This window comes from Podarcis melisellensis, assembly GCF_964234715.1.
Source record: "Podarcis melisellensis genome assembly, chromosome: W".
Classification (NCBI taxonomy): Eukaryota; Metazoa; Chordata; class Lepidosauria; order Squamata; family Lacertidae; genus Podarcis; species Podarcis melisellensis.
Window position 1 is genome coordinate 33,005,110 of NC_138535.1, and position 23,383 is coordinate 33,028,492.

The window sequence follows — 23,383 nt, forward strand, 5'->3', positions numbered from 1 at the left end:
TGCTTTGTTGACATTCCACTCCAGCTGGTGTCCTTGGCAGCCTGGGCTTCAAGTGGATGCTTCCCAGCGCTGTTGGAGGTCGCAGCAAAGCACAAACAACTTTCGGAGACTTTCGCTTTCTCAGAGCTCTTGGATCGGCCTGCACCCCCACTCTTGGGTGCACTGTTGCCTGAGGAACAGCTTGCCACTGCTTTCCTCTTTTCAGCTCTCAGCCTTTCTCCTGTACACAGTCCATCACACAGACGTGTTGAAGCATTGCAACAGCTTCCCAACATAGTGCCAGCCCCCACTGGGCTTTCTGGGCATCCTTCAGCCCCTCCTGGGCTTCCATCCCCTTCTGGTCTGGCTCCCGCTGAGCTTTCACACAGACTCCTCAGCGCCTGCCAGGCGGCCTGGGCCAATTTAATGCCCTCCAGATGAGGCAACAGCAAAGCGTCCAGAGATGCTTGCAACATGCAAAGCTGCCTCTGCTCTCTCTCCTTCAGCAGAGCAGTAGCTAGCGTGGGTGGGGCCGGCTCCTTCTGGACTGGACTCCAGAGCCCTGTGGCCACAAACCACCCCCTGGCTCTTCTTGACCAGGCCTCCCAATTGGCCCCATTTAATCTTTCGAGGGGGATATTGAAACTCTCATGGCCCTGCTGTGCCTGAGCAGCCATCTTCCACCCACCAGGGCTTAAAGCGTACTAACTCTGCCAGCAAGCTGGACCTCCGAAGCAGCCGTCTCTCTTGGCTCTTGGCTCCGATCACCAGCATCTCCCACTGCCCTTCCTGGCAGGAGATCACAGCAACTCAAAGCTGGCAGTCTTCCTCCCTTCTCACACTTGTCAGGAAACACGGAACTTCCATAACCTGTTCGTGTGAATATAAATCCTGCGTCCAGCCAGGCTTCCCTGCGCAGCCTCTGTGTCTCCGAAGCTGGCCTAGCAGGATAGCAGAGTAGCAGCGGGTCCTGCGTCCGTGTGAGAAAAAGGGATAAATCAAGTCCAGAGACAGTTCGGTTCTTATCTCTAGTAGCGTTTATTTACAAGCCATAAATCAGTCTCTTTCCATCAGAGCTTTCCGGCATTTCTCTGTGCCAAAAGCACACACAGCCTGCAGCCTCGGAGCTGAGCTGTGTCTCTCAGGCAGAAGCGAAAGCAAGTCTGCTCACAGACTGTGACGCACTTCTCTTCGTCAAGCTCCTCCCAGATACAGGACACCACGGAGTTTTAACCCTGTCTGTTCCAAACTCCACAGGGACAAATGTTTAGTTGGGGCGGGGATTATTTTAAGTTTAGCATAATTGTTTCTTGCTTTCTTTTTCTTTTACTATTTTTTTTTAGGTTATTGTATAATTTGTATTTTGCTTTTTAAGGGGAAAGGGTCAGGGCTGCCTGGGAGGGGGCCTCAGCCAACAGAATGGCTGGGGCAGGTTCCCTACGGGGGATGTATTGGAACACCCAATCTCTGTTATCACGGGTGGGAGGAGCAGTTGCGCTAAGACCAGACCATGTCTTTACCGAAGACCTGGTTCTGACTCTGATTCTGATTCTCTGATTCTGGCTCTCTATCAAGGGCTGTTTCAGACTCAGGCTGTGGCTATGGCTGTTGCTCTGGTTCTGAATGAGGGCTTGGTTATGGCACTGATTCAGGGTCTCGCTCTGGCTCTGGCTCTGGCACTCTATCAAGGACTGTTTCAGACTTAAGCTGTGGCTGTGGCTCTGGCTCTGTTTCCATTCTTACAATGGAATGTACACAAAACAATAATCCTCTCTTAGATTTTTTGGGATCTCTTTATCTAAAATACTTTATAGAAATGCCTCCTTTTTTTCGTAAAAGTTATCCCCATCATCTTTTTTAATTCATCGTATATTCCCCCCCCCCCCAAATCTTAATCTTTTCACATGTCCACAACATGTGGCTCATGTCACCGTCATTTCCTCCACATCTCCAACAAGCATTCGCCAAATTTTTATACATTCTTGATCATCTGGAAGGAGTGAGGTACCACCTACGAGCCATTTTCATCATGTTCTCTCTTATATTATAACTGGCTGTAAATTTCAAATTTCCATTCCATCAGTTTTCCCCATCTTTTAGCATAATTGGACGGCCCACATCTTGGGCCCACTTTATCATTGAAGCCTTAACCTCCTCATCCATTACTTCGTAGTCTAACAGAAGTCTATAGATTTTTGCGATTATTTTGGTTTTACTATTCAGCAGTTCTCTATCAAATCTTGAAGGCTCCTTTTCAAAACCTATCTGCTTATCCTGTCTAAACACTTCATTCACCTGGAAGTAATCTAGCCAACTAGAAAAGTGATCTTTTATTTTCTCATAACCTATCAATATTAGTTGACCCTCCTCCTCCCCCCTTAATATTGTGTTATACGTTATCCAGTTCTCTTTGATGTTGTTCCTTTTTTTAACAGCGATTGCTTCTAGTGGAGAGTTCCATCTTGGGGTTTTCTGTTCCAAATATCTTTTGTATTTTCCCCCATACCTTATATATAGCATTTCTTATTATATGATTTGAAAAACTCCTATGCGTCTTTATTTTCCCATAATTAAGATAGCCATGCCACCCAAAACGGGTGTCATGACCTTCTAGATCTAAAATATCCCAATTTTTTAATAAATACCAATCTTTCAACCAGAGAAGACATGAGGCTTCGTAATATAGCTTCAAATCCGGTAACCCGTAGCCACCTCTTTCTACAGTATCTATTAATATCTTATGCTTTACTCTTGGTCTTTTACCCTTCCACAAAAATTTAGAAATTTCTTTTTGCCACTTGTTGATACTGTTGGTCTTTCCTGTAATTGGAATCGTTTGGAATAGAAAGAGTAGCTTCGGTAAAACTATCATTTTAATTACCGAAATACGACCCAGGAATGATAAATTTAACCTTGTCCATGTCTCCAACTGTCTTTTGATATCTTTCCAACAATTGGTATAATTATCTTCATATAAGTTAATATTCTTTGGTGTTATCCATAATCCTAAATACTTGATTTGGGGGTAGATTTTAATTTTAATATTATTTGTTCTAATTCTGCTTTTTCATCTGGCGACATATTTTTAACTAATAGTTTTGTCTTGTTTAAATTCATTTTGAACCCCGCAACTTTACCGTAGCCATATATTATTTCCAACGCCTTTCTTAAACTCTGTTTTGGTTGCTCCGTAGTTATAATTAAATCATCAGCAAATGCCCTCATTTTGTAACTTCTATTTCCCAGCATAATCCCTTTTATTTCTTTTTCTTCCCTAATTTGTTTACCTAAAACTTCCAATGTTAATATGAAAATCAAGAGGGATAGTGGGCAACCTTGTCTGACCCCTTTACTGATTTCACACTCCTGTGATAAATTTCCATTATGATTTTAGCTTTTTGTTTTGATTATATTGCTTCAGTCCCTTTTATATACTGTACACCAAAATCCATATGGTGTAATAGACCTTTCATAAATTTCCAGGATACCCTGTCGAAAGCTTTTTCTGCATCTATAGCCATTAAGACTGCCTTCTTTTCTATTCTTAAGTCTAAATACGCTAATAGGTTTATAATGTTTCTAGTGTTGCTATTGTGCTGGTCCCGGGGGGAAGGTTTTCTTATTCTTTAACCCTGTAAAGCATCATTCATTACATACCAATATACTAACTCCAGAACAATGTTTTTTCATATACTCTTTAGCACAACCCCATTCTTTTAATAATTTCTGGTCCAATTGTCCCCTTATGTAAGCTGTGAGTCTTGTCAGATTTATGTATTCACAAAATTTAATTTGCGGATCTTTCACTGATGGAATTTTTCTGCCTTTCCAGTTTTTAGCTATAAGCATCCTGGCAGCTGTTGTTGCATAAAGGAATACTTTCCTTTGATTTTTGGGGATATCATTTGTAATTAAACCTAAAAGGAATGCCTCCGGTTTTTTACTAAAAGATATTTTAAACATCTTTTTGAGTTCTTCATAGATTTCATTCCAGAATTGTTTAATAGGTCGGCATTCCCACCACATGTGAAACATTGTTCCTATTTCTTTTTTACATCTCCAACAGGTATTCGATTTTAATTTGTGAATTTTAGCCAATTTTACTGGACTTAAGTACCATTGGTACACCATTTTCATAAAATTTTCTCTTATTGTATAACATGCCGTGAATTTAATGTCATATTTCCATAATTTCTCCCATTGGTCCAGCCGAATTACATATCCTATATCACATGCCCATTTGATCATAACTTCTTTTACTTCTTCATCCTTTAATTCCCATTCTAATAATAAATTATACATTTTGGATATATATTTTTTTGAGTTTTGTAATAATACTTTTTGTAATTTTGATTCTTCTTTTTCAAATCCTATTACTTTATCCTGGTTGAATATTTGTGCAATTTGGTGATATTGTAACCATGTGGTACAGTATTGGGTCACCTCATCGTATGGTCTCAGTTTTAATTGGCCCTGTTCTTCCTTTAGGAGCTGCTGGTAAGTTGCCATTCTTCCTATAGTATTTTTCTTTTTAACCGATATTACTTCTAGCGGTGAGACCCACCATGGGGTTTTTGGTTCTAACAACCTTCTATGTCTCACCCAGACCTTGTATAATGCATTTCTAATTACGTGGCTTAGAAATTCTTTATGGACTGCCACTTTGTTATAAATTAGATAGGCATGCCAACCATATCTGTTGTTCCTGTTACCAAAAAGGAGCAATGCAGCAGCGAGCAGCAGCTTCAGCAGCTGGCTGGAAAGCCAAACAGGATGTTGATGTTTGTGACTGTTACCATGGGAAGACAGGGGCAGTCCATTCACTGTACTGAGCACCGGATGTTAGCTCAGTGTGTCATCTGACCTGTACTGGAAGTACATGGGTGGAGTCTAATCTCTCTCTGCTGTTGATGTTAAGAGAGTGCAGACATGTTTCTCTGTACTGCTGCAAAAGACAGAAATAAAGGCATGTAAATACATTTCTGTCTGTCTCTTTCCCCTCCCTGGGGATAGCAGGGAGGAGAGTGAAGGAGTGGAGTGTTCTTCTCACGTTTGAGAAGGATCGCCGATTAGAGACCTCGCCTGTTTCCTGCCGGGAGTCGCAGACGGGGAGGTCAACAAGGAAATCAGCCGGGTGCCTGAAGAGTGGCACATTCCTCTGACAAGGCTTGATTCCAACAAATGGTAGCAGGGCCGATGGTTTCGCTCCATGGAAGTCTGCAAAAGGAGGTTGATGGATCGTTTGTCATCCTCTGCACCTAAGGCAAGAAGATAACGTCTGCGTGCAGCCAGAAGCTGAACAGACAGGTGACGGAGCCCCAAGGTATGAGAATTTCGGGCTAAATGTGTGAACGCAGATTGATTTATTCTCTGGTTCACGGGAGCTGCGTTTGGAAAAAAACAGCTCCGAGAGAGAAGGCTTGCATTCCAGGAATTCTTGTGGTTGATAAGGTTTCCTGTTCAAAGAAAGGAATGCACTGTTGCTAAGCAACGGCCGTTAGTAGTGGAAAACTACTGAAAAGGGGCTGGACTGTGAGGACTGTGAGGCTGGGCCTGAGAGAGGCGGAAAAACAATGGAATGTTTTGGCTAGAATCTCACGAGCTCTTGGAAGGGACTTTCCAAAGCAGTCAGCGTTAGAGCTGCCAGGTGCCAAGAGTGTAAACAGCCAGCTATTGGATATTAGCAGGCTTAAGAGCTGCTTGAGAGTGAGAGATGAGGCTTGGATTCAAAATGGATGCCAAGAAGGGGGGAGGCTTGCCTTATCAATCTCCCCTGCCTAGTTATTCATCATGGTCTGGATGGATGACTACCCCAAAAGGGGTGAGCCAAGATGATGCTGGTCAAGTTCCTAAGAGCTCATCGAAAGCTGAGGAGAGCTTTGACCCCAGATGGGGGAGTGAAGGAACTGTTGCTGTTGCTGTTCCTGTACAAGCTGCAATGGATGTTGCTGACAGGGGGAGGGAAGAACGGAGTTCTAATTCCCCCACTGATGTAGCTACTGGAGAGCATGCTGTGGCTTTGAACGTTGTCCGATGTTACAATTGTGGACAGACTGGGCATCTTCAGCGGAACTGTAAGAAGCCACGTCAGCACAGAGGAGCCAAGGGGGGCTCTGCGAAGTCTGACGCGACAGGCAAAAGTCATACCAAGTCTCAGGCGAAGCCTGCAAAGGCTTTGATGTCGCTAAAAGCCATACCAGAAGTGGGGAACTCTTTTGTTCTGGACACTGGAGCCACCGTCCATATGTGTCCACACAGAGAACTGTTTTCAACGTTTAAGAAGCAAAGCTTCGCTGTGCAACAGGCCAACGGTCAGGAGCTGGAAGCGACCGGGATTGGGACTGTGTATCTTGAGAGTCTGAACTTAACTATAAACAATGTGTACTTGGTTCCAGAGTTGAAGTTCAATCTGCTGAGTGTTTCGCAGATCGCTAAGAACGGACTAAAACTGTCCTATGATGCTGAGAGCTGCAAGATCTACAAAGATGGAGAGTTGTATCTTTCTGCCAGAGAGAAAGATGGACTGTATTTGTTGACTTTTGATCAAAGTGATTACATGAAATGTAATTCTTCTGATTCTAACATGATCTCTCTTGCAGGTGTGACCAAGAAGGACGCCAAGCAGGTGACCACAAGGGTCGATAAGGCATTTCAGCGGGTGTATGCTGATGTGATTGGTCCTCTAGCACCTTCTAGAGGCAATGCAAGATTTTACCTTGTGTGTGTGGATTGTTTCTCAAATTTTGTCTGGATTTATGTGTTAGAGAAACCACAAGAAGCCTTAGAAAGGTTTAGAGAGTTTTGTGACAAGGTTAAAAATATGCATGATGCTAACATTGATTGTCTTTTCACAGATGAGAAGCCAATTTTTCTTTTACAGGATTTTCAGGAGTTCCTGCAGAAGAAAGGGATAAGACACAAGATTGCTGCTTCAGCGGAAGCGTGGAACAGGGGTGTCTGTGTACGGGTGAACAGAGAATTGCAAAAGGGGATGCGAGCGCAATTACTTAGTTCACATCTGCCAAATGAGTTCTGGGCGGAGTCGCTAATGTCATATACTTATACGTGGTTGAGAAAGGTTTCAAAAGAGTTGGGAAGTTCTCCTTTTGAGAAACTGTTCCATAGAAAACCTTCTGTTGCCCATTTCAAGGTTTTTGGGTCTCATGTGAGAACAGAAGCTCCAGGTGGGGTAAAGAATGCCAGAGGCATTTTTGTGGGATATGAAAAGGGTCTCTACAGAGTAATTTTGTCTGAATCTGGTCAGGTGATTCTCACAAAATTTCTAGGGAGTGCTCCTGAACAGGAAAGAGTAATTGTTCACACATTTCCCACAGGGGATGATTCGGATGATGATGATGATTTTATTGATTACAGTGGTACTGATGATGACAGCAGTAGCTCAAAGAGCTCAGTTGACACAGTCATTGAGAGGAAATCTCACATAATGGCTAGACCCTCACAGGTGGAGGACGAACCACTGTTTACAATTGGTACTGGTTCTCCAAAGAGTCCGGAGACTGAACCAGTGAGCAGAGAAGATCAGCACCTCATACGTAGGTCTGAGAGAGTCACGAAGGGTGTACCACCCAAGAGGTATTCAAAAGAGTTTGCCAACTTAGCTGTTGCATGTGTTGCTGTTGTAAACAACCGAGGACAGGTTGAAGCTGTGTCTAAGTCAGAGACAAAGACACAACAGAGAGTTGCTAGCCAAGGTAATGCAGATGCACTCATTCCTTGGAAGTCACACAACCAGAGAAGTACACTGGGGAAACCAGTGGCGGGTAGTTCCAAGGGTGGAACTGAAACAACAGAGGAATGTTATATGTATAACAACTGTTTGTTTTCTTCTCTGGATCACGCTTTGCTCGCAGCACGCATTGATTCTTTTGGGGGAGTATGTTACCAAAAAGGAGCAATGCAGCAGCGAGCAGCAGCTTCAGCAGCTGGCTGGAAAGCCAAACAGGATGTTGATGTTTGTGACTGTTACCATGGGAAGAAAGGGGCAGTCAATTCACTGTACTGAGCAACGGATGTTAGCTCGGTGTGTCATCTGACCTGTACTGGAAGTACATGGGTGGAGTCTAATCTCTCTCTGCTGTTGATGTTAAGAGAGTGCAGACATGTTTCTCTGTACTGCTGCAAAAGACAGAAATAAAGGCATGTAAATACATTTCTGTCTGTCTCTTTCCCCTCCCTGGGGGGATAGCAGGGAGGAGAGTGAAGGAGTGGTGTGTTCTTCTCACGTTTGAGAAGGATCGCCGATTAGAGACCTCGCCTGTTTCCTGCCGGGAGTCGCAGACGGGGAGGTCAACAAGGAAATCAGCCGGGTGCCTGAAGAGTGGCACATTCCTCTGACAAGGCTTGATTCCAACAGTTCCATCCTCCAAATCCAAAATGTCACTGTTATCCAATTTGATCCAATCCTTGATCCAAGTAAAGCATGCTGCATCGTAATATAGTTTCAGGTCTGGGAGTCCAAAACCTCCCCGCTCTTTTATGTCAGTTAATAATTTATGTTTGATCCGTGGCTTTTTGCCTTGCCATATAAACTTTGTTAGGTCCATTTTCCATTTTTTAAAACAATCATCTTTACCTATTATGGGAATCATTTGAAAAAGGAACAGAAGTTTTGGTAAGATATTCATTTTAATAGCCGAAATTCTACCCCAGAGTGTTAATTTCAATATTGTCCAAGTTTCCATTTCTCTTTTTGTTACTTCCCAAATTTTTTTATAATTACCTTCAAACAAATTTATATTTTTCATTGTTATTTGTATACCTGAATATTTCACTTTTTTTACAATTTGTAATCCAAATTTTTCTACCAGTTCCTTTTTCTCTTGATCTCCCATGTTTTTTACCATTAGTTTCGTTTTTTCTTTATTCAAGGCAAAACCTGATACCCATCCAAAGTTTTCCATTTTTTCTAGAGCCTTTGCTATGCTTTTCTTTGGATTTTCCACCATTAAAACTAAATCATCTGCAAATGCCCTTATTTTGTATATTTTCTCTCCTAGGGATATTCCATTTATTTCTTGATCCAATCTGATTTCTTGATTTAATATTTCCAAAACCAAAATGAATAACAAAGGTGAAAGTGGGCACCCTTGCCTGGTGCCCTTCTGTATTTTAAAATAATCAGTCGTGTCATTATTTATTATTATATTTGCTTCTTGTTGTTCATAAATTGCTTTTAACCCTCTTGTGATTTGGTCTCCCATGTCCATCTGGTCTAATAATATTTTTAGAAATTTCCATGATACTTTGTCAAACGCCTTTTCCGCGTCCACAAAAACAAAGGCTACCTTCTTACTTGGTTTCATGTCTAAATACTTGATCATATCAATCACTGTTCTTATATTGTCACTCATTTTCCTGCCCGGCAAGAACCCTGCCTGCTCTTTATTTATACAATCCTGCAAAACTGTCTTTAATCTTGTTGCCAATATTTGTGCATAGATCTTGTAATCATTATTTAGTAATGATATTGGTCTATAATTGGTTATAAACTCTTTATTTCGTCCTTGTTTTGGGATTACTACTATGTGCGCCTGTTTCCAGGTGTTGGGAATCTTCCCGTCTTCTAATATTTTATTTAAGAGTGTCTTCATAGGTGATAATAATGGTTCCTCTAATTTTTTGTAATGTATTGCGGTAAGACCATCTGGGCCTGGGGATTTTCCCAGTTTCATCTTAATTATCGCTTGATGAAGCTCTGTCGTGGTTATTGGGGAGTTTAGCTCTTGAATCTTTTCTTTCTTAATTTTAGGTATATCCTTTCCACATAAATACTCTCTTATTTCAACCTCTGTCTCATTTCCTGCTTCATATAGCTTGTTATAATATTTTGTAAAACACTTTTTAATTTCCTCAGGGTTATCTAAAGTTCTCCCCTCTTCCACTATTTTATCAATCAGTTTTTCCTTTTGTCTCTTTTTCAGTTGCCAGGGTAGCCTCTTTCCGGGTTTATTTGCAAATTCGAACGACCTTTGTTTCATCCATTTAATATTGTCCTCAATTTCACTATTTAATATTGCTGAAGCCTGAGTTTGTAATATTTTTAGTTTTTGGTTTATTAATTCATTTTTTGGTTGTTTTGCTAATAATTTTTCATTTATTCCTATTTCCTTCCTTATTTGTTCCAGTTTTTGCTCTCTGTTTCTTTTCCTTATTGCACTTTGTTGTATGTAAAAGCCTCTTATGAAAGCTTTACTTGCATCCCATATTGTCCTGAAGTCTGTATCCTGTTCTTTATTTAATTCAAAAAATTCTTTCAATAGTTCTTGCGCTTTTTTCACAATCTTTTCATCATTTAATAATCTTTCATCAAGTCTCCATCTTGTATTAGTTTTCTTGTGTTCCTTTAATTCTAATGTGACTGGGTTGTGATCTGTAATAATTTTGGTCTGTATTTCTGCTTTTTTAATTTTAGTTGTTAAGTTATTTGATACCTGTCAGGGAACTGACATCTAAAGCGCCGCAGGTGCAAAGGCTCCCTGAGGTTGAGAGAGCAGTAGCAGCGGAAGAGGGAACCAGTAGAGGGCGAGCAAGAACTCCAAGGGAAAGTGAGTCGGAGGGATGGCTCAGAGACGCTTCAAGCGAAACCAGTGGGGAGGTCTCAGGACCTCCTATAGGGACACCCACACCTCGACGGAAACTGTCACGCCGAGAGGCCAGACGACGTGTTTCCGTTAAGGAGCTTTTATGTTGGAAACGTTTCCGAAAGCAGCCACTTTCGGATTCTACTAGTGATTGACGCAGCCATGCTGGAGGGGCTCCGTCACAGGCAGAGGTTTGAAAACCTGATCAAACTCTGAGGGACTTGCATTTTACGCACAAGCAGCTCATCGTCCCATCACAGCAATCCGAAAGTCACCGAAAGCCAGCTTGTGCAGAGAGAAGCATCATGAGCAACCCAGCCGGAACCGGGGGTGCAGGAGCAGCTGGAGGGGGTCCAAGCCTGGAAGAAAGGTACAGAGCGTTGGAGATCCAGTTGGCGCTGCAAACGGCGAGGCTTGAGGAGAGGAGGGCTCAGGATGCAGAAAAGGGAAAGGAGAAAACCACCCCGCTCGCCAGAAAGGTACCAGGATTGGTGCAGAAATTCGGGGGGGATCCCAGGAACTATCATGCCTTTAGAACAGAGATGCAATACGCTCTAAACTTGCAGTTTGATGACTTCCCCGACGAGGAATCGCGAGTGGCGTATGTGATTGGCCATCTCGAATCCGGGGCGAAAGATTGGGTTAGACCCCTGATGGCAGCGAATAATGAGATCTTAAAGGACACGAGGAAGTTTTTTCGTGCCATGGACCTGATGTTTTCCAGCGATATTGAGCAGGGGGTGGTGCGAAGGCAGTTAATGGCTTGCCAGCAAGGAAGCAGATCTGTCCGTGAGTACTGGACTGAATTTACTATGCTGATTCATAAATTGGGGTGGGACCTATCGGCGGAGCCCATCCAAATGCTTTTCGAAGAGGGGCTTTCTTCAACCGTCAAAGATGAGCTTTCCCGGGGGCCCAGGGCGGAGTCTATGGACCAATTAACCAAATCTGCGCTGGCCATAGGAGCGCGCCAGGAGGCGAGGGCTTTGGAAAGGCGGGAAGGGAAAGGAGACCGTTGGAGGGAGTTCCGCATTCCAGACATTCCAGAGCCATCTTTCCCGCCGGCAGAGCCGATGGAAGTTGGAACAGCGCGGGCGCGCGCAGTTTCAAATCCCAGTGAAGGGCGGAAGAAGGAGGGAAAGAGCGCCAAGAGATGTTATCTCTGCCAACAGCCAGGGCACTTTGCCAGAGTCTGCCCACAAAGAAAGGAATGGCAAGGGATGGCAGGAGCTGTTGGGGGAAAGGAAGAGGAAAGCAAGGAGCAAGTAAAAGCCAACGCCTGGCTGCCACCGTCGGGGCACAGCAGCCAGGCCAAAGAGCAATGAAAGTGCCCATGCCAGAACCTCCCAGACCTGCTTTAGTGATAGAGGTGTTACTAGAACTGCCAAACGGACACCCACTAAAGGTCAAGGCGCTTTTGGATTCAGGCAGCTCCTGTAATTTCATGAGTAAGGAGTTTGCAGCTGAGCACCAGATACAGACCATCCCTTTAAGTAACCCCTTGCAGGTGACTACGATTGACGGCAGAGAGCTGTTGGGGGGAGAAGTTAGCCAACAGACTGTCCCGATGATAATGAGAGTGGCAAGGCACACCGAACAGATAGCGTTTAATGTGGCCATCCTGGGAGGAGCGCCCATCATTTTGGGGATGAGCTGGCTGGCGCTACACGATCCGCTAGTGGGCTGGCATCAGAGGGTGGTCTCCTTTGGGTCAGCGCATTGCCTAGAACACTGCAAGGAGGGGAAGGTCTCGGGAGGAGACAGAGTCACCCTAGCGGGGATGGAAGTGATGGGCAAAGGGAAGGTGCCCCCGCAATACGCAGATCTGAGCAACGTATTCAGCGAAAGGGAAGCAGACAAACTGCCACCGCATAGACCCTTTGACTGTCAAATCAACCTACTCCCAGGGGCCCAACTCCCAGTAGGCAAGCTGTACGCCATGTCAGACAGGGAGATGCAGGAGCTGAGGGAGTTCATTGACAAAAACTTGAAGCGAGGTTTCATCAGAGAGTCCCGAGCGGTGGGGGGCAGCCCAGTGTTTTTTGTGGACAAAAAGAACACAGACAAACCGAGACTGGTGTGTGACTTTAGGGGCCTCAATGCAGTGTCGGAGCCCCTGGCTTTCCCTATGCCCCGAATTGACGACATTTTGACCAGAGTAAGGAAGGGAAAGATTTTTACAAAACTGGACCTGCGGGGGGCGTACAATCTGATACGCATAAGGAAGGGAGATGAATGGAAGACCACCATGTTTACCCCTTTGGGAGCCTTTGAATACCTCGTTATGCCCTTCGGTCTACAAGGGGGCTCCGCCTGTTTTCAAGCTTTTATAAACCACGTTCTGGGACCTTTGCTCTACAAGAACTGTGTGGCCTTTTTAGACGACGTGTTGGTGTATTCGGAAGATGAGGAACAGCATGTGAGGGACGTTCGAGAAGTGTTGGGCAGGCTGCAAGCCAACCAGCTGTGGGTGAAACTGGAGAAGTGCCAGTTTCATACCAAGGAGGTGGAATTCCTGGGGTACCGCTTGTCAGACAAGGGATTGGCCATGGATCCAGGCAAGGTTCAAGCGGTACTGGAATGGAAGACACCGAAGACCAAGAAGGACGTGCAAAGATTCTTGGGGTTTGGGAACTTTTATCGGAAGTTCATCAAGAACTTTGCCCACTTGACGGCGCCCATCACCGACTGCCTCAGCAGCAAGAAGAAATTTGTTTGGACGGTGGAGGCGGATCGAGCCTTTGAAGAACTGAAAAGGGCTTTCGCCTCGGAAGAACAACTTCTGCATGTGGATTTACAAAAACCCATGAGAGTGGAAACAGATGCATCCGACCGGGCTATAGGGGCGGTCCTTCTTCAACCGGGGAGGAGTGCGTCGGAGTGGAGACCGTGTGCATTCTTCTCGCGGAAACTGAATAAGTCCGAGAGGAATTACACGGTGTATGACAGGGAACTACTTGCCATTCACGAAGCATTCCGGAGGTGGAGACATTTATTAATTGGGGCACAACACAAGGTGCAAGTGTGCACCGACCACAAAAATTTAGAGTATTGGAGAACAGCTCGAGTGCTCAACCAACGACAAGTGAGATGGGCACAGGAATTCTCCAAATTTAACTTTGAGATTTGTTATGTGCCAGGCCCAGAAAACGTCAGGGCGGATGCGCTCTCACGCAAACCAGAATATTGGGAAGGGGAGGAGGTGATCGAAGAGAGACATGTCATCCCGGAGGACCGCTGGGTGTGTGGGGCGGCGCTGGTGGGGCAACGGGAACTGGTGGAGGAAACGGAAAATGATGAATATGCCCAGGATAAGCTCAGAGGTCTCAGGGGGGAGGGCGAGAGCCCCGGAGGTTTTGAGGAAAGAAATGGGGCATTGTATTACAAAGGGGCACTGTATATACCCGAAGGTGAATTGAGGGGGAGAGTACTCAAGCAGTTGCATGATAGCCCCACGGCGGGACATTTTGGGCAACACAAAACCATGTGGTTGGTTACCAGGGAATTTTGGTGGCCTAAGGTGAGGGAAGATGTAAGGGAGTATGTAAGAGGGTGTGACCAATGTCAGCGAGCCAAAGGGGAAAGAAGGGCGCCGGCAGGGTTATTAGAACCTTTACCCACACCAGAACGGCCTTGGGAAGCGATATCAATAGATTTTATGACGGATCTGCCAAGGTCCAAGGGGAAAACAGCCATCATGGTAGTAGTAGACCTGTTAACTAAGATGTGCCATTTTGTAGCATGCTCACATGCAGTCACAGCGGAAGAAACGGCGAAGTTGTTTGTGGAACATATCTTTAGGTTGCACGGGGCTCCCTCGAGGGTGATCTCAGATCGAGGCAAACAATTTACTTCTAGGTTCTGGAGGAAGCTCATGAGCTTGCTACACGTGGAAGTTAATTTTTCAACTGCCCGGCACCCTGAAACCAACGGGCAGGCGGAAAGGGCAAATGGCATTCTTCAACAATATCTTAGGTGTTATGTCAATGACAGAGAGAACGATTGGGTCGAAAAGTTGGCGTTGGCAGAATTTGCCTACAATAATGCGGAGAATGTGTCCACAGGGATGAGTCCCTTTTTGGCTAATTACGGGTGTCACCCCAGGGCATTTCCAGGGGAAGGAGGGGAGAGATGGAGCGTTCCAGCGGCTGAACATTTTGTAGAAGAGATGGAAGCCATCCATCAGCAGCTCCAGCTCAACTTAGAAAGGGCCAAGGCACAATATAAGAAGCAGGCAGACAAGAACAGAAGGGAAGGTGAAACCATAAGGGTGGGGGATCAAGTGTGGTTGTCAACCCAAGGGTTGCCGTTCAAAGGGGGTTGTAAGAAACTGAGGCCCAGAAGATTGGGACCCTTTGAGGTGATTCAGCAGGTCAACCCGGTAGCTTTCAAACTCCGATTACCCAACCACATGAAATTGCACCCAGTGTTCCACAGGTCGTTACTGTCACCATACAGGGGGGGACGTGAAGGGGAGCACGTCAGGGGACCAGCCTTGGAAGAGAGGGAACGCCGCAACCATGTAGCGGAAATCCTCGATTCCAGGTGGAAGGGTAATCAGGTGGAGTATTTGGTGGCGTGGGAAGGGGAACCGGAGTCAGAAAACACCTGGGTAAGTGCAGAGGAAGTCAATGACGAGGTTTTAACAGAAACGTTCCACCAAAGGTTCCCGAGGAAACCTCAGCCTATAGCAAGGTTTAGGAGGGAGTATTTCGGCACCACCGATGAGGAAGAGGAAATGGAAGGGTTCACGGAGTCGGAGTTGGAAGATGGAGTGGACTCTGATGACGAAGAGTACCTAGAGAGTAGGAACAGCAACAAGTGGAAGGAAGTGTTCGCGGCGTCGGAAGATGAGGGAGGTTCTTTCAGGGGTTTTACCTCCTCACCGCCAGTAGGAGAGGAGACGGGAGGGGGTGAAGGGGGCCCTGGAGGGGAGGTGGATGTCAGGGAACTGACATCTAAAGCGCCGCAGGTGCAAAGGCTCCCTGAGGTTGAGAGAGCAGTAGCAGCGGAAGAGGGAACCAGTAGAGGGCGAGCAAGAACTCCAAGGGAAAGTGAGTCGGAGGGATGGCTCAGAGACGCTTCAAGCGAAACCAGTGGGGAGGTCTCAGGACCTCCTATAGGGACACCCACACCTCGACGGAAACTGTCATGCCGAGAGGCCAGACGACGTGTTTCCGTTAAGGAGCTTTTATGTTGGAAACGTTTCCGAAAGCAGCCACTTTCGGATTCTACTAGTGATTGACGCAGCCATGCTGGAGGGGCTCCGTCACAGGCAGAGGTTTGAAAACCTGATCAAACTCTGAGGGACTTGCATTTTACGCACAAGCAGCTCATCGTCCCATCACAATACCCATATGCTGTCAATTCTGCCGGCTGATTTTTTAACTTCCGAGAAATGTGTATACTGTCTTTCTCCTGGGTTTTTATATCTCCATGTATCAATCAAATTTAAGTTTTCTACCATCTGAAAGAAGGTGTCTGGGAGTCTGCCTTTTTTGGATTTTCTTTCTCTCTCTGTCCTATCTAATTCTGTTGATGTGACACCATTTAGGTCTCCCGTCAAAATCATTCCCTCTTCTATAAATTCCAGTAAATTAGCTTCTACTTTTCTGAAAAATTCTGTTTTGTTACCATTCGGTGCATAAACTCCTACTATAATTAAATGTTCTTTACCTTTTGTTATTTTTACCCCTAGTATTCTACCCTCATCATCCTTGAAGATTTTTTTTGCGTCTAGTTTAGGGTTCACATAGATCACAATTCCCCTTTTCGTTTTTACATCTGAGGATATAAATTCTTGACCCAATCTCTTATTTTCTAAAACCCTTCTATGGTTTCTAGTCACATGGGTCTCCTGCAAGCATATAATATCCCATTGTTCTTTCCTCAATACATGTTCTATTTTATTTCTCTTCCTCTTATCATTTAGACCGTTAACATTCCAAGATATAATTTTTAGATTCATTAATTTTTATTTATTATCTACAGTAGTTTCGTTGGGTAAGTAAAAAAAAGAAAAGAGAAAAAAGAGAAAAAACTCAGAAATTTTAGGATTTTGATAATCTGCTTCTTCCACTCTCCCCCCCCCCCCTTAATACGCGCTTGTCTCTCTATGCTTCTTGTGGTGTCTGCGTTGTTTCCTCTCGCTCCAATGTTGGCTCTCCAGTTAATTCTTTTTTGTACTTCCTCCAGAATTTTCCCAGCTCATCTACTGATTTAAAAGTTTTTCTTCTGTCCTTATATGTGAAGGTGATACCCTCGGGAAATTCCCACCGGAATCTAATTGAATTCTTCTTGAGTGCTTCTGTTACTGTCTTATAATTCTGCCTTTTCTTCAGAATTCTTTTTGGAATTTCCTTAAATATTTTGATAGGCCTATCATCTATTACTAACTTCACTTGTCCTTTTTGATGTAATATTTTGTCCTTTAAAAGTCTTGAGTTGAAAAAAATTAAGCAATCTCCTGGCCCTTTATAAGTGTCCGATCTTTCTGATTTGATCCTGAAAATTTTATCAATATCCAATAGCATCTCTTCTACCTCTACTCCCAACCAGTTTGCAATCTCCTGTGATAGTTTCTCTTGAATTTGTTCATCATGAGTTTGTGGGACGCCTCGGAAGCGAAGGACCATCTCCTTCTGACGCATCTCCATCAATGATATATCATCTAGCAGCTCTTCATGGGCTCTCTTTAGGTCGTTTATTTCTTCCTTCGTTGAGTCTTGTGATTTTTTAATGTCCTTATTTTCCATCTGCAATTTCTTCGTCATTTCCTCTTGTTTGGTAGATTTACTCTTAAGTTCTTGTACAGATTTATCCAGTTCTTTGTTTTTAAGTGAGAGGTCACTTATTTGTGTTGTTAGGTCTATTATTAGCTTTGAGTTTTGTTGGATGTTGCCAGTTAGTATGTCCAACTTATCATTTAGGCTCTTTTCCATCCCCATTATAGGGTCTTTTATGTCAGCATTGGGGTCTGTTTCAGCTGGTGATTGTCTTCTCACTTGTAGACCTGACCCAGATGTCAGTGTAGTTTGGTATTTTTTAGAACCCATATTTGTCATTCTTCCTTTTGGTTCTGATCTAGATGTCTTTATTTCAAACCAAGAATATATATATTCCTAAACTTTGAAAATGCTCTGTTTATAGTCTATAATTTGGTCATTTTGCCTGATGGGATTGAAAGTCAGTTAAGATTCCGGTGGTTTTACCCTATGTTGTTATCAGTTCATCTCAAATATTTAATTTTTTTTTTAAAAAAAGTCCAAGTTTTTTTAAAAAAATACGCACGGTCGGGTGTGCGACCTTTTCTGCGCTGAAGTTCTTCCACCTCCCTGCACTTTTTGTGCTGGGACGGCAGAAAACCCCTTTATGCGCTGCTTGGATCTGTTTTCTTCAGTCTGGGACCTCCTCTCAGACCTCTTCAGGGTTTGCGTCGCCCTCGCTTCCCCGCCTTTTTATCCCGTAGCCGTGATTGGGAGTGTTCTTACTGCAGCAGAGCGCTTTCCCTGACCCGACGCTGAGCGCACCACGCCAGGAAGTCCTTTTAAGATACTTCTTAATGGGTCAGACAGTAAGTCCTCAATTTTTTATAATATATTGCCGGTAGGCCATCTGGCCCTGGTGGCTTTCCTATCTTTGCTTCGTTAACTGCTCTTTGAATTTCGTACGATGTGACAGGGGCATTCAACACTTCTTTTTGTTCTTTAGTAAGTTTCGGAAGACAGTTCTGTTCTAAATGTTAACTTCTTCTGTTGTTTCATTTCCTTCCTCCTTCTCTAAAGAATTCGAGAAATCGTTTCTCTATTTCTTTAGGGTTGTTTATTATTTTGCCTTCGCACTTAACTCTATTAATAAGCCATTCTGCCTCTCTCTTCTTTAATTGCCATGCTAATAACCAGGCTCAGGTTCTGTTTCAGGCTGTGTCACTGTTTCAGGCTCTGGCGCTGTATCAACCACTGTTGCAGACTCGGGCTGTGGCGCTATGGCTGTAGCTGTGGCTCTGGTTCTGTTTCAGGCTCTGGCACTGTATCAAGCACTGTTTCAGGCTCAGGCTCAGGCTCAAGCTTCTGCTCTTTATTAGGCTTTGTCTCAGTCTTTGGCTCTAGCACTTATTCTAGCTCTATTTCAGGCTCGGCCTGTGTCTCAGCCTTTGTCTCTGTTTCACGCTGTTTCTCTGTTTCGGGCTCTGACGCTGTATCAAGCCCTGTATCTGCCTCTGCCTCTGTTTCAGGCTCTGGCACTCTATCAAGCACTGTTTCTGGCTCTGGCTCTGGCTCTCTTTCAGGCTCTGGTTCTGAATTAGGGTTTTGTTCTGGCTCTGGCTGTGTCTCTGCTTCAGGCTCCTAGGCTGTATCAAGCACTGTATCAGGCTCTGCCTCTCCCTCTGCCCCTGGCTACGTTTAAGCATCAGGCTCAATTTCAGACAGTGTCTGTGTTTCAGGATCCAACACTCTATCAAGCACTATTTCAGACTCAGGCTGTGGATCTCGGCTGTGGCTCTAGGCTCCATCTGTGGCTCTGTCTGTGGCTCTGGCTCTCTTTCAGGGTCTAGTTCTGAATGAAGATCTGGTTCTGACTCTGATTCAGGGTCTCATGATGGCTCTTCCTCTGACCCAGCTATGTTTCAGGGTCTGGCTCTCTTTCAGGCTCTGGTTCTGAATTAGGGTTTTGTTCTGGCTCTGGCTGTGGCTCTGGCTCTGGCTCCAGCTCCAGCTCCGGCACTGTATCAAGTACTGTTGTAGACTCAGGCTGTGGCTCTGGCTGTGGCTCTGGCTCTGGCTCATGGTCTCACTCTGACTCTGATTCAGGGTCTTTCTCTGGCTCTGGCTCTGGCACTCTATCAAGGACTGTTTCAGACTCAGGCTCTGGCTGTGGCTCTGCCTCTGTTTCAGGCTCAGGCTCTGTTTGAGGCTGTGTCTCTGTTTCAGGCTCTGGCAATGTATCAAGTACTGTTGCAGACTCAGGCTGTGGATCTCGGCTGTGGCTGTGGATCTCGGCTGTGGCTCTAGGCTCCTTCTGTGGCTCTCTCTGTGGCTCTGGCTCTCTTTCAGGGTCTGGTTCTGAATGAAGATCTGGTTCTGACTCTGATTCAGGGTCTCATGATGGCTCTTCCTCTGCCTCTGACCCAGCTATATTTCAGGGTCTGGCTCTCTTTCAGGCTCTGGTTCTGAATTAGGGTTTTGTTCTGGCTCTGGCTGTGTCTCTGGCTCTGGCTCCAGCTCCAGCTCCGGCACTGTATCAAGTACTGTTGTAGACTCAGGCTGTGGCTCTAGGCTGTGGCTGTGGCTGTTGCTCTGGTTCGGGCTGTGGCTCTTTTTCAGGCTCTGGTTCTGAATGAGGGCTTGGTTATGGCACTGATTCAGGGTCTCGCTCTGTCTTTGGCTGTGTCTCAGTTGCACCTCAAACGGTGGTTTGTTGTTGTTGTTGTTGTTGTTGTTGTTGCTATTTTCTTTCTGGGGTTGGACAAATGTTTAGTTGGGGCCAGGATTATTTTAAGTTTAGCATAATTGTTTCTTGCTTTGTTTTTCTTTTACTATTTCTTTAGGTTATTGTATAGTTTGTATTTTGCAAACTATATGGGGGTGACACCCATAATTGGCCATGAACGGGCTCATTCCCGTGGAAGCCCACCTCGACCTGTAGCAAGCCCATGAGCTTCCTCCAGAACCGGGAAGTAAATTGTTTCCCGCGATCCGAGATGACCCTCGAGGGATTTTCCCCCTCCTCCTCACAGCCAGCGGCTCCCACCATCCCTTACCATGCCTTTCTTTGAGGGCAGACCCTGGCAAAATGTCCTGGCCGTTGGCAGAGGAAGCACTTCTTGGGGGTTGTTTCAAGCCCTGTATCTGCCTCTGCCTCTGTTTCTGGCTCTGGCTCTCTTTCAGGCTCTGGTTCTGAATTAGGGTTTTGTTCTGGCTCTGGCTGTGTCTCTGGATCTGGCTGTGTCTCTGCTTCAGGCTCCTACGCTGTATCAAGCACTGTATCAGGCTCTGCCTATCCCTCAGCCGCTGGCTACGTTTAAGCGTCAGGCTCAGTTTCAGACAGTGTCTCTGTTTCAGGATCCAGCACTCTATCAAGCACTATTTCAGACTCAGGCTGTGGATCTCGGCTGTGGCTCTAGGCTCCGTCTGTGGCTCTGGCTCTCTTTCAGGGTGTGGTTCTGAATGAAGATCTGGTTCTGACTCTGATTCAGGGTCTCATGATGGCTCCTCCTCTGCCTCTGACCCAGCTATATTTCAGGGTCTGGCTCTCTTTCAGGCTCTGGTTCTGAATTAGGGTTTTGTTCTGGCTCTGGCTGTGTCTCTGGCTCTGGCTCCGGCTCCAGCTCCGGAACTGTATCAAGTACTGTTGCAGACTCAGGCTGTGGCTCTAGGCTGTGGCTGCAGCTATGTTTTGCGCTCCGGCCCTGTATCAAGCTCTGGCTCTGGCTCTGGCTCTGGCTCTGGCTCTGGCTCTTGGTCTCACTCTGACTCTGATTCAGGGTCTCTCTGGGGCTCTGGCTCTGGCACTCTATCAAGGACTGTTTCAGACTCAGTCTCTGGCTGTGGCTCTGCCTCTGTTTCAGGCTCAGGCTCTGTTTGAGGCTGTGTCTCTGTTTCAGGCTCCGGCACTGTATCAAGTACTGTTGCAGACTCAGGCTGTGGCTGTTGCTCTGGTTCGGGCTGTGGCTCTTTTTCAGGGTCTGGTTCTGAATGAGAGCTTGGTTATGGCACTGATTCAGGGTCTCGCTCTGTCTCTGGCTGTGTCTCTGTTGCACCACAAACGGTGGGTTGTTGTTCTTGTTGTTATTTTCTTTCTGGGGTGAGACAAATGTTTAGTTGGGGCGGGGATTATTTTAAGTTTAGCATAACTGTTTCTTGCTTTGTTTTTCTTTTACTATTTTTTTAGGTTATTGTATAGTTTGTATTTTGCTTTTTAAGGGGAAAGGGTCAGGGCTTCCTGGGAGGGGGCCTCAGCCAACAGAATGGCTGGGGCAGGTTCCCTACGGGGGGATGTATTGGAACACCCAATCTCTGTTATTGCGGGTGGGAGGAGCAGTTGCGCTAAGACCAGACCACGTCTTTACCGAAGATCTGGTTCTGACTCTGATTCTGATTCTCTGATTCTGGCTCTCTATCAAGGGCTGTTTCAGACTCAGGCTGTGGCTATGGCTGTTGCTCTGGTTCTGAATGAGGGCTTGGTTATGGCACTGATTCAGGGTCTCGCTCTGGCTCTGGCTCTGGCACTCTATCAAGGACTGTTTCAGACTTAGGCTGTGGCTGTGGCTGTGGCTCTGGCTCTGGCTCTGTTTCCATTCCTACAATGGAATGTACACAATGGAATATACTTCATAGAAATGCCTCCGTTTTTTTCGTAAATGTTATCCCCAACATCTTTTTTAATTCATCGTATATTCCCCCCCCCAAAAAAATCTTAATCTTTTCACACGTCCACCACATGTGGCTCATGTCACCGTTATTTCCTCCACATCTCCAACAAGCATACGCTAAATTTTTCTACATTCTTGACCATCTGGAAGGAGTGAGGTACCACCTATGAGCCATTTTCATCATGTTCTCTCTTATATTATAGCTGGCAGTAAATTTGAAATTTACATTCCATCCGTTTTCCCCATCTTTTAGCATAATTGGACGGCCCACATCTTGGGCCCACTTTATCATTGAAGCCTTAACCTCCTCATCCATTACTTTGTAGTCTAAAAGAAGTCTATAGATTTTTGCGATTATTTTGGTTTTACTATTCAGTAGTTCTCTATCAAATCTTGAAGGCTCCTTTTCAAAACCTATCTGCTTATCCTGTCTGAACACTTCATTCACCTGGACGTAATCTAGCCAACTAGAAAAGTGATCTTTTATTTTCTCATAACTTATCAATATTATTTGACCCTCTTCCTCCCCCCTTAATATTGTGTTATACGTTATCCAGTTCTCTTTGATGTTGTTCCTTTTTTTAACAGCGATTGCTTCTAGTGGAGAGTTCCATCTTGGGGTTTTCTGTTCCAAATATCTTTTGTATTTTCCCCATACCTTATTGTAATGGGAATTGGGGTTGCTTGTGCGTAAGCCACAAACTGCTCCAAGCTGGTTGTATGGCTAAACCTTTCCCTGGCTTGACAGCCCTTACAACGCGACTGTCTCAGTCACTGGCAGAATCCGTCAGTGGGCGTTTCCTGAATTTCTTCCAACATAAAAATTCCTTGACTCCAAGTCCGCCTAGTCTCTGCGCGGAAGCTTTCTGCGCAGCGTAGGCGTGCCAAGCGGAGGTCCTGTGTGTTACCATAAAGCACCAAAGCTGCAGCAAGCAAAGGCTCTAGCAGCTCAGTCAGCTGCTTGTGGCTGGAAAGCCAAACAGGATGTTTGTGACTGTTGCCATGGGAACAAAGGGGCAGTCCATTCTGTACTGAGCACCGGATGTTAGCTCAGTGTGTGTGTCAGATGACCCGTACTGGAAGTACATGGGTGGAGTTTATTCTTACTGCTGTGGAGTGCAGACATGTTTCTCTGTACTGATGTAAAGAGACAGAAATAAAGGATGTAAATAGATTTCTGTCTGAATCTTTCCCCTCCCTGGGGGACACCAAAGGGGAGAGAGGAAGAACGGTGTGTTCCTCTCACACATCTGAGATGAATCGCCGAGACCTCGCCTGCTTATCAGCAGAGTGGCGCAGCGGGGAGGTCGACAAGGAATATCTGCCGGTGGCTACGTTGCGGCACATTCCTCTGACCCAGGCAGAATTCCAACAGTGGTAGCAGATGCCGGTTGCTGGTTTCCTCGATCCATGGAAGTCTGCAAAAAGAGTA